General features: G+C 44.2%; 1 long non-coding RNA gene across 2 annotated transcripts; it reads left to right on the top strand.

The window, feature by feature from the left end:
- Positions 1-2,830: 2,830 nt before the first annotated feature.
- LOC128135702 (uncharacterized) lies at positions 2,831-14,017 on the top strand. 2 transcript variants are annotated; one of them, XR_008233216.1, is made up of 3 exons: positions 2,831-3,212; positions 13,581-13,721; positions 13,938-14,017. It is a non-coding gene; the product is annotated as an uncharacterized LOC128135702 (long non-coding RNA). The 2 variants fall into 2 exon arrangements; XR_008233215.1 differs by lacking the exon at positions 2,831-3,212 and adding an exon at positions 4,380-4,491.
- The last annotated feature ends 1,319 nt before the right edge of the window (positions 14,018-15,336 follow it).

Raw genomic sequence — 15,336 nt, 5'->3', positions numbered from 1 at the left:
GGACCCACACAGCTTGTTCCAATAATACCGTTACTGATTTTTGAGGAGCGCAGGGAAATGTGTTTAATATTAGATAGCAGGCAAAGAGGGGATAGCAAGGTGAAATGGTCTGACTCTGCTGTTTGCGGAAAGCTTCCAGCTCCATCAGGCTGCTAAGGGAGTTACTGGGAAGACATTGCCCGGATAGCAGATGGCAGCCTTGCTAAATCCATAACTTCGAAAAGCAGTGGTTGGGCTGAAAAAAGAGCCCTTGTGATTCTTTTTTTCCCCCAACAGCCCCTTTCCCAGTAATGGTTTGGACCCTAAACCCTTTTCCACCGCCCCAGCACTGCTGCGTGTAGCTTCTTGTCCTGATAAGAAGAGGAAGCTCAAAGGCGAGTCGTGCCAGGGCAGGACGGCGATGGTGCTGTTCCCTGCCCGCCTGCCAAGCAGCACCGCTTCGGGCTCCCTTACATCGCCTGCGAGCAACCTTCGTCAGAGCCACTGCCAGTCGTGGGCCAGGGCTCCCTGCCAGCTCTTGTGAGAAAGAAGAGGGTGGATGGTTTCCAGGTTGCATCGTGTTGCCGTTGCATGAAGTTTCCTGCATCCTTACGTCAAAGGAAAAGCATTTCAGACTCCACAGAAACAGCTAGAGCGTGGTTGGCCTTACTGGTCAACCCAGTAAAGCCAGCAACGTGCCGATGCCTGCTGGAAACCATTGCTACAAAACGTGTCTTTGGTGTCCCTCCCCCCGGCAGCGCAACATGGTAAGATGCAATGATGCCTCACCTTTCCCAGGCTGGGAACGTCAGATCTAGGGAGAGGGAGTGGAAGTTTTGGCAGGAAACCTACGCAGCCTCAAGGGGAATAAGCTATTGAGTGTGGTTGGGCTGCATGTCTCCTTGCAGCCAGCAGTGTTTTAATTACCCTGACTGTCTGCAGAGGGGCTCGGTGGGATTACATATTGCTCCTGTTCTCATCTGAACAAAAAAATGAGCATCGGACGCCTACTTTGCAACTGACTGTAATGCCAATGACAAACCCATGTCACTGGGGAGTGTCTGAGCATGCTGTGAAATCTCTTTTTTCCAGCAGTAGAAAAGGAAAGGATAGGTATACCTCATCCGACGTTGAGTCTCATGGTGGGAGAAAGACAGCACTCTCCATAAACGTGATTATGCTTCATTAACAGCCCATTGAAGGGGAATAGGTGGCACTGGGCACCTATTAGTGGTGCTTCTAAGACTGGATGTGGCAGCAGCGCCAAGAGCCAGCCATAAGCTACAGCCCACCTCTGTTTCCTTTGCCTGGAAACTAAGCAACTGCAGCAGACTGACCAAAAAGCAAGGGTGTCCTGGCTGCAGGCAGCTTGCCGAGGAAGATCCGTGGCTGAGAGCTCTTCCCACCCTGCAGAGCTCCTGGTTTGGTGCGTAGCAGTTGTCAGTCTGACCCCCCGCAATGAACTGGCAGCAGCACTGCATTCGTGCGGTGGTTTTTTCCAGTGGATACTGGCTACAGGTGAGGCAGCATTAGCTCCTGCCACTGACGTGAGTTTCCATTAGCTCTGGATGGACCCATTCCTGTCTCTGACCTATCCCTGGTGTTCAGGATTCACGGCAGCAGCTGGGTGATACAACAGTAACACCTCACGTCTGCATTTTCCTACGTGTTTTGGGAAGAACTGAAGCTGAACTGCTCACCTCAGTGCCATCTGAGGAGGAAGGAATACCTCATGAGTTAAATCAGATAATGCTGATTATTAATTAATACAGTTATCATCACTGGCTGGAGTATTTTAATTACCTCTATCACTCAATAATTATTTGAACCAGTAAAAACATATAACAATAGTACCATGGAAACGCTGATTATACGCAGGGGCTTCAGCGAGGAGATGATGTCAAGACTGAGAGCTCGTAGATGTCTCTGTGATTGTATTAATATTGTAGCGCATTTGCATTTGCAAATGTAGCCATTGTAGTGCACAGTGAGTTCCTGATGTGAGCTGCCCAGCAGAAACCGCTCATCTCGGATGCTTCCTTCCACCATCAGCAGAAATACCCATCAGCCAGCACTGGCACGGGTGCTCCCCATGTCCCTTGGCCCCACTGCTCTTTCCTATTCCCATCCCTGTCTGTGCTCTGTCCCTCTCGTTGGCCACAGCATTAATCAGGGTGCACAATGGTTCCCAGTTAAAACTAACTGTGCAAAAATTATTTCTAGCGGCAATGCTGGCTTTGGCGGATCGTATAACTCCACCAGCAGCAACAAATCATTGTAAGGCACTCTGCTTTTCTGTGGTTTCTTTGGATAGCAATTTATGACCTCCTTCCACACACTGCGAGTGAAAACAAGCTGTGCTTGAGAAGATCACGTTGGCTAGCTATTGCACATCACACAGTTTTGGCAATGATCCCTTTTCCTTGGCACGAACACAGAAGCACTAGGAGGCTACAGGGTGTGAGAACCTCTTCTGTGTGGTGCTGATGGTCAGCTTTCAGAGCTTGGCTTATTCATTATTTTTAATGCTGCATTCAAATTATGACAGCCATGGCCACGTAACACGCACTCTGTAATGGCACACACGCGGTCCTGCTAAGATAGAGCAGTGCCTGTAAAACACAGGTCTCTTTTGCTGAGAAATATAGGTGTAAAAAAGCAATGCAAGAGGCAAAAAGATTCCTACAGATATTTTATCACTCAGAAAGGAAGATCCAGCTTTAACAAAAGCGAAATTCCATGGTCAGGAAAAAGCCCAAACAAGTTACAGTATTCTCGTTAATTGGATTACAAATATCACCTTTGGAATACATTTAAAAATCAATTATTCTTTTCTCTTTGTTGTGCTGTCAGTTTGTTTTTCACACTTCATTAAGCAAGGCAATGAAACAAGGCTGTTGTGCTTCTTATTGATTCTCCTTTGTGTCCAAAGTCAGTTTATCTTTCTAGATGTTGGGCAACAGTAAACTGTTTTCTTTTCTAGCACAGATGAGATAGCTATCTGCACAAACTTTAAAAATGAGCAAATTGCCATCGTCTTCCACAGGGTGATTTCTGGTCTTCCTTCGGATGCAGATTTTTCCATGCAATTAATTAAAAGATACATTGCACCATAAAAAGAGATAGCATATATAGAGGTCAGAAAGACAGCCTGCTTAACCCAAAAGTTGATATTGGAGAAGACATACAAACAGAGGCTGAAGTGGAGGTGGCTGAGATTTATCGTCTAAAAGGTAAGGATTAAACAAGGATTTAAAAAAAAAAAAGATTCTGGAGGTTGTTTTCTAGGCGTAAATGGGGAGACCGTGACAGGCAGAAGAGAAAGCGTGAAGCTCCGAGTGAGAAAAGGAAGCAAAGAGAGCAAAAAGGGTAAATGTGTAAGTGGGGGAAAAAAGATGAGTGGTAATAAGGAAAACTGGAACAGAGATAAGTAGGAAGATAATATGCAAGGTCCCAGTGGAAAAGGTCTCTGATGAGGACAAAGAACCACTATTTAATGCTGTTTGAGACATGAAGACTGAACAAAGGAGACAGACAGTCATCAGCACGAGAGAGGTTTTAGTAATAGGTTGAAAAAAATTATTTTAAAATTCAGAGGTTTATTAACTTCAAGCTGGCTACTAGATACAGAAATATGTATATTTTCTGTATTTCTTGCAAGTCATAGTACTGCTTGTACAGTAAGATTTATCTTTGATTTTTTTTTGTCCTAATATTTTTTTTTCCTGTACCGGTCCAGATGTTCCAAAGCTTTAATAAACAATATATTAATTGAAATTTTAGGATTTAATGGTGATTTTTCCTTACCACCAAAAAGCTATTCCCCTAACTCAAAATAATTTGTGCTTTTTTTTTCAGGACTGATTTTCAAGTCAGAAATGTATATAGCCATATATATATACGTATGTAAGTATACATATCGCCATAGTGATGTCTGGGTCATTTTTGATCCTTGGTTACACATATTGTTATTTACTCTCTATTATTTGTTCTGTACATTCGAGCTCAGTGCAAGTACACACCAAGAGTACACTAAGAGTAGGTGAGCCCCTCACCTAGCCAAGGCTGAGGCCAAATCAAGAGCCCACTAATGACAGCTAAAAGAGGCCAATGGATTTCGGTAAGGTCTGAATGGGTTTTCGCTCCTTTTCCTTGGCCTTCCTCCCCCACCTGTAAAGTGAGGATAACAGCAGCCAACGCTGGGGGCAATAAGTTTTAACTACTGAGAGCCGTATCGCCATCACAGCTGGTTGCAGCCGTAATCCTCTCACCAGTTGAAGGTCAACACACGAGTCTGAAGATGAAATGCTAGGCGTTACTGTTATGGTAATGTTATGTCATTTAACAAGCAGCCTTCTGTCTGCCTCTCCTTCACCATACATGGTTTCAGTCTTGTTCCTGCAGCGAGCCACGTCAGTATTTCCAACAGCAAAGTCTCGGCACGACTCAGGCCAAACCCCAAAGAAACAGTAATGGAGCAGAAGTGCAACAAGCACTGAAAAATTTCAGCAGGTATTGCAGCATTAAAAAGCCTTTGTATTAATTATGCATACCAAAATCTAACCTTTGTGTTTGCTTTACAACAGAAATAGAAGAGTTTTGTTTCCAGCCTGTGGTTATTTGGTATGAACTAGGCCTTTTAAAGGCCCCTTGACATTGTACGCGTCCTTCCAAAACCAGCTTTTAATGTCCTAAGAATAATTACATGGGCCTGAAATTCACAACTAAAATTTGTTTTGATTTATTTACATGTAATTGTTGTCATGCAACCAGATACTGTTTTCAATTTGACATTATGTTCCCAGCAAAAAGGTTAACAGGAATCGAAAGTAATTAGCTCTTCTAAAAAGCAGTCATTTTATGCAAAACAGAAAAGGATTTTTTTTTTTTTTAAATTGCAAGAGATATAAGGTAAAATAAAACTGCTTTGGAAGTTAGCACAATTTTTACTGTTCGATGATACTTTCAATGGTCTTCTCTAAACGTTAGAGAAGGGAATGGGGCGATTCCATTGCCTGCGGCGCATTTGGAGTCTGGTGCCAAAACCAATAGGGAAATCAGCTGAGAAATGAAGATTTCACCATTGGGTGAGACAGTTACTGATAATTACACATTCAGGATAATGAATGCTGGTAGTTTCCACCAGCCTGCAGCTGTTTTGCATTCAGGGAGGACTTGCCAAATTCAGGGCACGCAGCAGACGACCTCTCATGCGCAGATTGCCTCCTCTCTCACCACACTCGGGTTGCTCTTACCCATTTGGTATTTCAGGAAAATGTTCTCAAAGTGCTGGTGTGCTTCAGAAGTACAGCTCTTGTTTGGAGAGATGACAGGCAGGCCAGTTAGACACCAAATCAGCTTTCGGTCATGCAGATGAGACACCAAATCCCATTAACTGTAGGGTACCTGGACACCTTGGAGGCTTGGAGGTGTCGGAAATTTCTACCAGTTTCTTTCCTTGCTTCCAGCCCACCGGTTCACAGCTAAGTAATAAGTGCAAGGCTGGCGGGGCACTCGGCCGGACATTTTCCAGCCTGTTTTCCCACATTTCGTTCATTGTGCTGGTAGCTCAGGAGCGGGATTGTATGTGCTCAAGCAAACTTTATGCCAGCTCAGTGAGGCTTTCACCACTGAGGATGGAGACCCTGCACTTTCATGTGGATGTTTGGGCCGGGGGGGTCAGCACATCATTAATCCCTTGTTGTTTGAAATGAACTTTTATAATTGGGGAAACGATGGGTTGCCCAGCCCTGCAAGAGGAGAGCGTTGACCGTTGTTGCTCCAGACTTGTACAACCAAACACAGTCCTTCTCGAGTGAGGGAAGTCAGTGATCCTTGGAGTTGTTTATTTTAGCTTCTGGAACTTCATATGCTATTCAAATCTGTGTAAACATAATCCTTTCCTGATCGTCTCAGTAATGTGTACAGAAGTAGGTTCTAGGGGTTGCTCGCTTGCATATACAAACACTTCCTGATAATCATTTTGCTCTCATTGCCTCCCCACTCCTCCTGCTCTCGCCGTACAGAAAATGCAGGATGTACCATGTTGCCTAATCCTTTATTTTCCCCTTTGCCCGACAGTCTTTTCACTACCTCCACCCCGAAGCCTTATCTGGCTTATTTCACTCCTCCTTGCCTGAGAGCAGCCCACAAGTGGGTACAGAATGCACACACGTGCACAGACACACGCACACATGTATACACAAATGTATTATTTTCACGTGGACTGGGTGGACAACATGGTTTACATCGTCTCACATCTATTGCCCTGACCTTTTCAGATAACTCATGTCAAGTTCGAGTGTTATTTTAGTTTGTCTTAGCAGCGTGTTTGCAGTTGAATTTATATAGTATTTCATAGTTTGATTCTTTTCTCCCTAGTTCAACTATACCTCAGGGAAGAAATGTTGGAAAAATAAATAAATATGAAAGAAAATTATTGTGCAATATACCACTCTAATGTTAGAATTTCACTATGTTATAAATAATTTAATGTATAGATGAGGAACAGACTTTTGATTTATTACTGTCTGTCTGAATTAGTCATATATGGTAAATTTCTGTAAAGGGGTCATATTTGACCGAAGGTGTCTGTTATTGTTGGCATTAAGTGATATGCTTTCCAGAGCTGCTAGACTACTCGTGGCACTGGACCAGTTTGTTATTTTGGGAGTAGATAAAGTCTTTGTTTAGCCTTCTGGCACTCAGCATAGCTCTTAAAAATGGTTTTCTTTGTTTTGCTTTAGGTTTTCTGTTGCTCTTAAATCTGCTCCATTCTATGGGGTTTTGTCACAGGAGACAAGAGGCCTGAGTATTAAGTGTACTCTTTCTTGGATGTCTTCCCAGAAGGCTTAATTTCAGGTGGGTGGGAGGGGGACACGTGCAGATAATGTACCATATTGTACTTGGAGGTTGCAGTGTCAGCACTCCTGCATTCGTCTAAGACCAGCAGCTGTCACTGTTGCTGATGTTCACTAGGTGTCAGATATGATTTTTATATTATACCATAGCACCTGGAGAAGGTAAGTCATATTTTTTTACACGTGTAAGTGTTACCTCATTGTGTACAACTTGGAGTCAAATCCAATAGAGGACTTGGACAGTTAAAGGAGAAGCATGTTTATACCCGACTGCAAAGCTTCCTCGGTTCCCGATTTTAAGGTTCCTGGACCTGCATGTTTACGCAGACCCAGAGGTGTCCCAGCTCTTGCATGGATGTCACCTCGGGGCGTGGAGGATGCCAGGATCCTAAGGGAACCTAAGCAAAATGTCCCTGCCCCACAGCCATCGCTCTGCTTAGTACACAGGCAGGATTGTTCTCGCAGAAATACCATTGCCAGCTTCCCTGAAGGCAACTTCTGGTGCTATTGTGAGCGATAACCTTGCAATTAGGGCAGTCGACAAGTCTGGGAAACCCGGATTTAGTACTCTTTCCAGGTGGAGGGGACACCAGCGGTCCCAGAGGACTGTCCCCCTCACCAGGCTCCAAGCTGCCCCGTGAGAGTGGGGCTGCCACGTGTGGGTGCAGAAGAGGGGAGAGCTGTTGGGGCAAGGGGTTATCCGTCCTGCTCTTCTTTCTGCCCAGGGCTGCTTTAGTTCATCACCCAGGGACTGCTCCCTGTAAGAGCACAGTTACCCAGGCGAACAGGGAGCCCAGGGCTTCCCCGTCAGTGGTGTTTGGCCCTGGGGCAGGACAGACAGACAGCTCCTCCATCTGCTTTCCCCCATGAACTTGCTCTGCGGGACCAGGAGTGCCCCAGCCTGGGCTGGCCCATTTCCTCGGGTACCGACCAGAAAAGTGGGACTTTGTGCCCTAGGAGTCCTGAGCAAGCGCTCTGACCGGTTACTGTCATCCATCCCTTCCAGCTGTGGTTTGAAAGAAAAGCAGGCACCCTGCTCCGTTTTCGAATGCCCTGTGTTGGGGTGTCCTGGTTTCAGCTGGGATAGAGTTAATTGTCTTCCATGGGGGCAAAGGAAGGGATGCCCCTGAGGTGCAGCCGGGGTCCCAAGGGGCTAGGCTGAAGGCTGCTTTTTGCCTCCTGGTTTCTACCTCTCTGTAGTAACCCACCAAGTGTGTGAGCTGAGCAGGGCTCTGCCTGCTCGGTGTTTACCGAGGCACCTGTGTGCACCATACGTACAACTTCACTGCCGAGCCGTAGGGGTCCGAGTATCCGTGCTGGTCCCAGGTCTGTGGGCTTGATCCCAGCTGAGGCTTTCATCCTGTTACCCGGCTGGGACAGACCCTTGTGCAGCTCAGGAGGTCAGTGGGCTCCACTGACTGACAGTCTGGAGCAGTTTGCTGGATTCGGGCTCCCTACTTACAGTATTTTTATTGAACAGGTTCCCAAGAATGTTTTTTGTTTGGTCAGGGCTGAAGTAAGCTCCCTGGTAAAACGCATACTTAAGGGCATACCTTAAGTCCCATCAGCTTGAAAGAATCTTAAGTAGGTTCCCCTTAGCAGCTTTGCAGAACAGGGCTGTGACCTCAGGACCTGATTTCGCAGCCCCTGCTCAGGCATCGGAGTCGGTGGGATGAACAGGCTGGTGTTCCACACCATGGCTCAGGTCTTGGAGCTGAGTGAGGGTTTCAGGCTTTGATTCTTCATGGGAGACATGACCACCCGTTTGGATGTATAGCACAGAAATGACACTGTGCTGCCTTTCTCTACCCTCCTGCCATGGCATGCTTTCTAGGCAATTCAGCAGAGATGGTAGACTTAGAACATTTATGCATTTGAGACTCATAAAATATCTTGCACTCCCCAGCCTCTTGAGCTGAAGCACTTCCATATTTTCTCAAAGCACTTTTTAAAACAACAATCAATGAAAATGTCTGCAGGAATCCAGTTTTCCAGGAGACGGCTCCTCATTCATCTTGAGTACCAAGTTATGCCGCAAAAGGCCCAACTCAGCAAACACAAACCCACAAATTTGCCTTAAGTCCCAAGGGAGCCTCGCTGAGTACAATTCTGGCTTGCGTTAGCATGTGTTTGAAGAGTCTGAACACAGAGACCTGATGTCAGAAATATTTATAACAGTTTGACAGCATTTGTTTGGAAATGTCACTCCAGCAGCACGCGGATCCTGCTCCAGCCCTCATGCGAGCAGCAAGTGGGTGTCGCTGGTGCCCTGTGCTGCAGGTGCTCTGATAACAAAAGCTTAAATGATTTTGAGAGGGATAAGAAAGAGTGCGAGCTCCGAATTTCTGCTGTGGGTTAAAATATGTTTCAGCAAAAGGTAAATTTTTATCCAACCTGTGCCCACTCTGTACAATTTAGATGGCTAAATATCAGCTTGCGGTGTTGCTTAAAAGGTAGGGCTGTACTAGGTAGTCCTTCATCAGTGGTTGCTTGAGGCTTAGGCATCTGGGTCTCCTGAAAACTCAGCTGAAGGAGCTGATGGGGGTAGTGCCATGGCACGGGTACCTGCAGTACCGCCGCGTCCCCGTTCTCCTGAGGCACGGGCTCCTGACTTCCCCCGCTTTTGGGGGCCCTGAGAGGGAGGACATGCTCCACCATCCTCGGGTATCACTCCTTGATCCCGGAGCCAAGAGGCAGGCTGGCGAGCAGCGTATCGATGAGGGTTCGAGAGGTCCGTGCGTACCCAATTCCTGGCCAGGTCCTGAAGTCCTCACGCTATTATTTGCTCCGACAGGCTGTTAACGTCAGAGGGTTTGTCTGTACGAGGTCTGTACAGAACGAGAGCATCGGCATTTGACGTCTCATAGTGAGGGAGGGAGCTGTAAAGCTTTACAAAAGAATACGCTTTAAAAAACAATTTGAAGGGCAAAAGGGGGGTGAGGCGTTGGACAGGAAGGCAGGTCTGTTGCTCTATAGCTAGAATGGGGTTTAACACAGAAGAGCATTGCGGGTACAAGAAGGCTCAGCTGCTTTTTGATTCGGTGTTTTGGCCAACTCGTTGCTCTGCTTGTTTTTGGCTGAGTGGCTATAATGGCTTGTTTCCATGGTCATCGTTGGCTCATCAGTTTTACTCAATTCTTCAGCATTTTCAAAGGGCCCAATTAAGGCCATGTCCTTGAACTTCATCATTAGGGACAGTGCTCATTTTGTGCACTCCAGTTGCACGCCAAATCTGGAGCAGCTGTCCCATGTCTGGGGACTTGTGTGCAGCTTCCTTTTGTGGAACTGGGATTTCTCCTGTCTGTAGAAGAAAAGTTTTCTATCTGACTTGAATTTCCCCAGGCCTAGAACGGTATCCAAGAGGAAACTGGAACCTGTGTTTCTTTTATCTTAAATAGATCTTCACAAACATCTGCCATAAAGGGGGCTTTGAATTACTGGGAGCAGGGGCAAACGGCATCCCACCGGGAGCACTCTGTAGTGCATGAGAACATTCTGTAATGCATAGGATTTGGATCTTAATTTGAGGTTTAGCCAAAAGAAAGGTGTCAAAATATTGATCTTTCCAAATTGTATGGAGCATGTGTTAGAGCTGGCTGCTGAGATTTTACTTCAGCCTGCATCAGGATTGCTGATACAAGTCACTAATATAAATATTACTAAAAGGTTCATTTTTCTCCTTTAGTGTGGCTGCTAGTGCTCTGGACTTTTCAGTTTCATATTTTTTTCCTGAATACTACTTACAAAAACCACAAATTAAATAGGTTGCCTTTTTGGATATATATATATTATGGTGTGGTCAGTGATGTTTATTGAGCAAAGCTACAGCCTGGGTCAAAGTCATGCCAGATTGCAAGTGTGCATTCTTTATACCTTTTAACAGGAAACTAATGTTGAAGGAATATAGCTACTGGCCTACAGTACCTGACAATGGATGCATTCTCCTACTTGAAGATTTTCTAGCATCTTATTTTTGCAGGGAAATGAAACTTATTACATTTTTCAGATTGGATGAGAGGCATATGGACATTTTCATCTTTGCTCTGCCTATAAACATTACTCCTCAGGAAGTTAGGATCAAGAAACAGAAATGATGCTTCATTTTTGCTTTGTTTCTTAATGAATTAAACAAGTTATTTTCTCTTGTCCTGGGCTCTGGCAGACCTGAAATGCGGGAATGATGGATGTGGTAATGGCTGTTTTTCAGTAACAGATTCTTTCTCTCTTTTTTTCCTTTTTCCAGCTCACCTGTTTGTTTCAAGTATATCTATCCATTTCTCTAAGTACTTGTAACTAGGTTTAATTGCAAATACTGAAAAGTTCTCTGTTTCCAGATAGTATCATAGCTAGGAATGGAAATTCACATTGGCCCAAGTTATGCTATACTGGCAGTAATTATACTTCTGCTACAGCAAATCACTTCATTAGCAATGTTTTAAACAAATAAGCAACCAAAGTGATAAATGCCATCCTTTTACAATTTTTCTCAGTGAGGGCAATTAAAAAAAGACTAGATACATTTATTTTCAATTCAGTACTCATCTGGGTTCAGTTCTGAGTTATGGAGAGGCTGGATCCTACTTGTGTCTCTGCTACCCATCTCAGCAAGTCACCTCAGCCTAAAGCACTGGGGGTTATCTCACATCAATATGTTGATATATGCCCAGGACCATACGTACCTTCCCCACGTGCTATGTACGAACACCCTGTGGTGAATAAACATCAGTCCAAGCGTTCCCATCAGATGCAATCATCGACAGAACTGGTTTAGGAGGAGGCAATGAACTTGGGCTTCCCTTTACATCCGTGAAACAAGCTTTTGCCTTTGGAAACTGGAATAAGAAGCTCATTTGCCAGTAGATTTCCATGTTGAATAAGTGAATGCAGGAGAGAAGGGAAAGTAAGTACAACAGCAGATGTAGGTAAGGGGTTTATAGCCCAGAAGGAGCAATGAAAGTTTTAGGATGTGGACATTTTTCCCCACTGCAGTGTTATGACCCTCATATATTGTGAAAAGGAAGATGATTATACCGTAGCTGTGTTTTACTAGAATGTTATAAAATGGATGGGATGGTATCTTTCAAGGAGACTATCAAATGATTCAGTAGCATGGATAACTAACCACGGATTTCTCTGCATGACAAGACCAAGTCGTAATAACAGCTTGGGAATAATGATGCTATATTTTTCCATTAAAGAAAGTTTTATTTCTGGAACCTTGACAGATTTTTAAAGTAACGTAGACTTTTCTTACCGCTGAAGCCCACATCTTTATTACAAAGCCAAACTGTTCTCTCTGAAACCACATTATGCATGTTGTAACAGTACTCTCCCACAGACGATGAACACTTAGAACATATTTTTCCATGTGAATCATCCATTCACTTAAAAATAAATTCTCTTATTAAATACAACCATGTGACAAGTTTTGTAGGTTTGTATTCCATCTCTCCTTTTCATTAGACTATTAACATTTTATTGCTGTTTCAAGTAATTTTCTGATGATTGCATCATTTTTCCTCTTTACAGCTCCCCCCTCCCCCCCATTTTCTTTTCAATGTAACATAAAGCAGTTTCCATCTTCACTTTGTTGCAAGCACACCTAAGTAAAATAAATGACCAAGAACAGATCCTGCAGTGGGATGAATGCAAATAGATCTGTAGTGCTCCTTGAAACCAGTGGTCACCCAGCTGCACATAAAGTTGCCTGTCTGCGTTTCTCTGCTAGATAAAGCCCTTAAAGAGAAACAAAGCCATCATTACGCTCCCTGACAGAGTTCACTGAAGAAAACAGAGTGCAATTTTTTATACTTTCTTTCAAAACTAGAAGGTTAGGAGGGAGCATGAAAAGCATTTATTGTTGTTGTAAGGCTGGCGCTTTGGGTGAGCATCCATCACCAGATGCTAAGGTTTGCCACTGGTAATATGGCTTTTCATGGGTATTATCTGTCCATTTCACAGCCCCAGATAAAAGATAAACAAGATCCCAAGTTCCAGGAGTGATTAGTTTTGATAATTGTTCTGCTGCTTGCTTTGTGCAATTTACTTCTATAAATACACACCAGGGGAATCATTTGTCTCGTGTATCATGGCACAGTAATTTCCTATATAATTTCATCCAATTGCTGCAGGAACTCATTTGAGCAATTGTTAATTAATCATTACCTTCGGTAGCAATGATTGCTAATCAAGATTTCCATGCTGTCTTTTTAATTTCTGAAGGTTAATCATTAATCAAATTAGTAACATTTTTTGTTATTTGAGGAAAAGAAACAGCATGCATCCCATCCATTCAAAGGAACTGTTAGCAACAACTTTGCTTTTAAAATCATTGCATGCCTACACTCTGGCTGTTGTAAAAGTCAGAGGCTTTTTTGCTGCATAAATTACTTGGAAATGTTTTGCAGTTTAAATTAACAATGCTTTTCTATTGTTCATGCTACTGACAATTATGCTGTTAGGAACAACCATGATAGTGACACTGCTCCAACTATCTCCCTCATGGTTAATCTTCTTTGCCTCATACCTCATGGCTTTGAAAAAAAAAAACCAGCTATTTGTGATACTTTTAATGCCACCTTTTTCTCAATGAGGTAGCTAATAATAATCTATTTTTCTATTAGTGTACCCTTATGGCCCATCAGCAGCATGCTTGTAGATGAGGTAGATGTCGCTGCATCAAGACTTTGGGCAGCTCTGCAATAGAGGAACATGTAATTCTAATTTTCTCTCACACCGCAGCGACTTTGCAGTGTCCCCTTGGAAAGAGCAGAGTGGCACAGCCCCTGGATGACACGCAGATGGAAACCTTCCCTTAGGAAGAAAGGCCAGCCAGATGTCTCTGCTCTCCTTCCTCCACACCTTTACCTGCCATCCTTGAGAGTGGAAAAGAAGGAGCAAGGGTGGAGCGGAGCTGCAGCTGGGGTCCACCATATCTCCAGCAAGGACCTTCACCCTCTGTAGCTTGGCCGGGCTGCACCAGCCATCGCCCGTACTTCCAGTCCCATGTGGAACTTTGGGCGACCACGTGGGAGAAATCAGACTTGGGAAGTCAAAGATTTCCCCTTTCTGAGGCTCGATGGGACAGCAGCCCAGAAGCTGCCGTGCTCACAGCGGGGTGTTTGCAAGCACTGGGAGGACGAGGACGAGGACGACAGGCTCCCTAAAATCCTGGCTCCCGGCTCAGCTCCAATGCCCTGGCCTCAGGCAAGCAACTCCCATGTATGTGCCTGTAGTCCCACCAGAAAAAAGGGAGCAATAATTAACTCACAGGGCTGTGACGTACTTGAACAAGAAAAGAGCAGCATATTTGAACGGCACCTCCATCCAGCAGAGCCTACCTCTGCGATGCCCGAGCCAGCCCTGGGACCTGCCACGCCGGGGCTGTGCTTATCAGGGTGTGACCCACCAGCCTCGGGATGGAGAGATTAGCCGCTCCCGCCACTGCATTTACTGAGATAAACTGCTCACACACTCTCCTCATAGGGAGCTAAAGATTAAGGTTGGCAAGTCAAGTCCCTTGATGGTGAAAATGCTATTCAACGGCGCTGACTTTTTATCACTGCTGCTTGCCGCACAAATACTTGCTGTTACATTTATTATTAAAACATATTTCCCATAGAGCTGCAGATTGCGAGGCTATGAATAGTATCGGGCTGAAATCAGGGTGATCTTATTTCAAGGAATTCCAGAGGAATGAACAATAATTTGCCACTAATTGCAAAGAAGCTTTGATAAAAACTCTGAACAGATTCCCAACAGCGCATATTTTCCAAAGCCCGCCTGGTAATTTTCAATAAAACCCAAGAACAATATGACCATTAACTCTTATGTTAAATGTCATCCAGATTTGTTCATATCATTCTTCGCTGCACTGCATCTTTTCTATGCGTGTTTTCAGAATTTATGGTGTGTGGCCACATTTGGGCTCGCTCAGCTCTATGTCCATGGAAAAACATTAGATGAAGGTCAAATGAAGCCCACAAGGCATCAATGATTACCTTTCCCATCTGATTCTTCTTTAAAAAGTACAAAAGTTATCTTCTAGCTTATGGCTTCATTTGTAGACAGATCGCATGGGCACAAACCCCTTCCCACGTAAAGGTTTAAGTCTGTGCAGCAGATACTTTCTTGCAATGGACAAGGTCATGAGCAGTGATAGCATTTGGACTGCGCGGTGAACAGCTATTTGTGAGGTTATGCTGAAGGCTTCCCAATTGTAACTAACAATACTGGTTCATTATTGTGAGCACTTATACAAGGCACAGGTTGTTTTTGCTTTATTTTGTTGCCATTTAAAGTTCCAATAGCAGTAATCAATACCAGATGACTTCATTTACCAGCCAAACAAGAATTCTGGTGGATGGTTGAAACAATTTGTAATACCGTGTGGGAAAGTTAATTGTTCAAATTATTCAGCAAATATTGCAAATTCACAGACAATTAGAAAGTCTTTTGAATATTTGGTCATCATGAAAGATCTATGTCTATACAGAAT

This window comes from Harpia harpyja, chromosome 23, assembly GCF_026419915.1.
Source record: "Harpia harpyja isolate bHarHar1 chromosome 23, bHarHar1 primary haplotype, whole genome shotgun sequence".
Classification (NCBI taxonomy): Eukaryota; Metazoa; Chordata; class Aves; order Accipitriformes; family Accipitridae; genus Harpia; species Harpia harpyja.
Note: the sequence above shows the minus strand (reverse complement) of the source record. Positions and strands in the feature narration are given on the sequence as shown.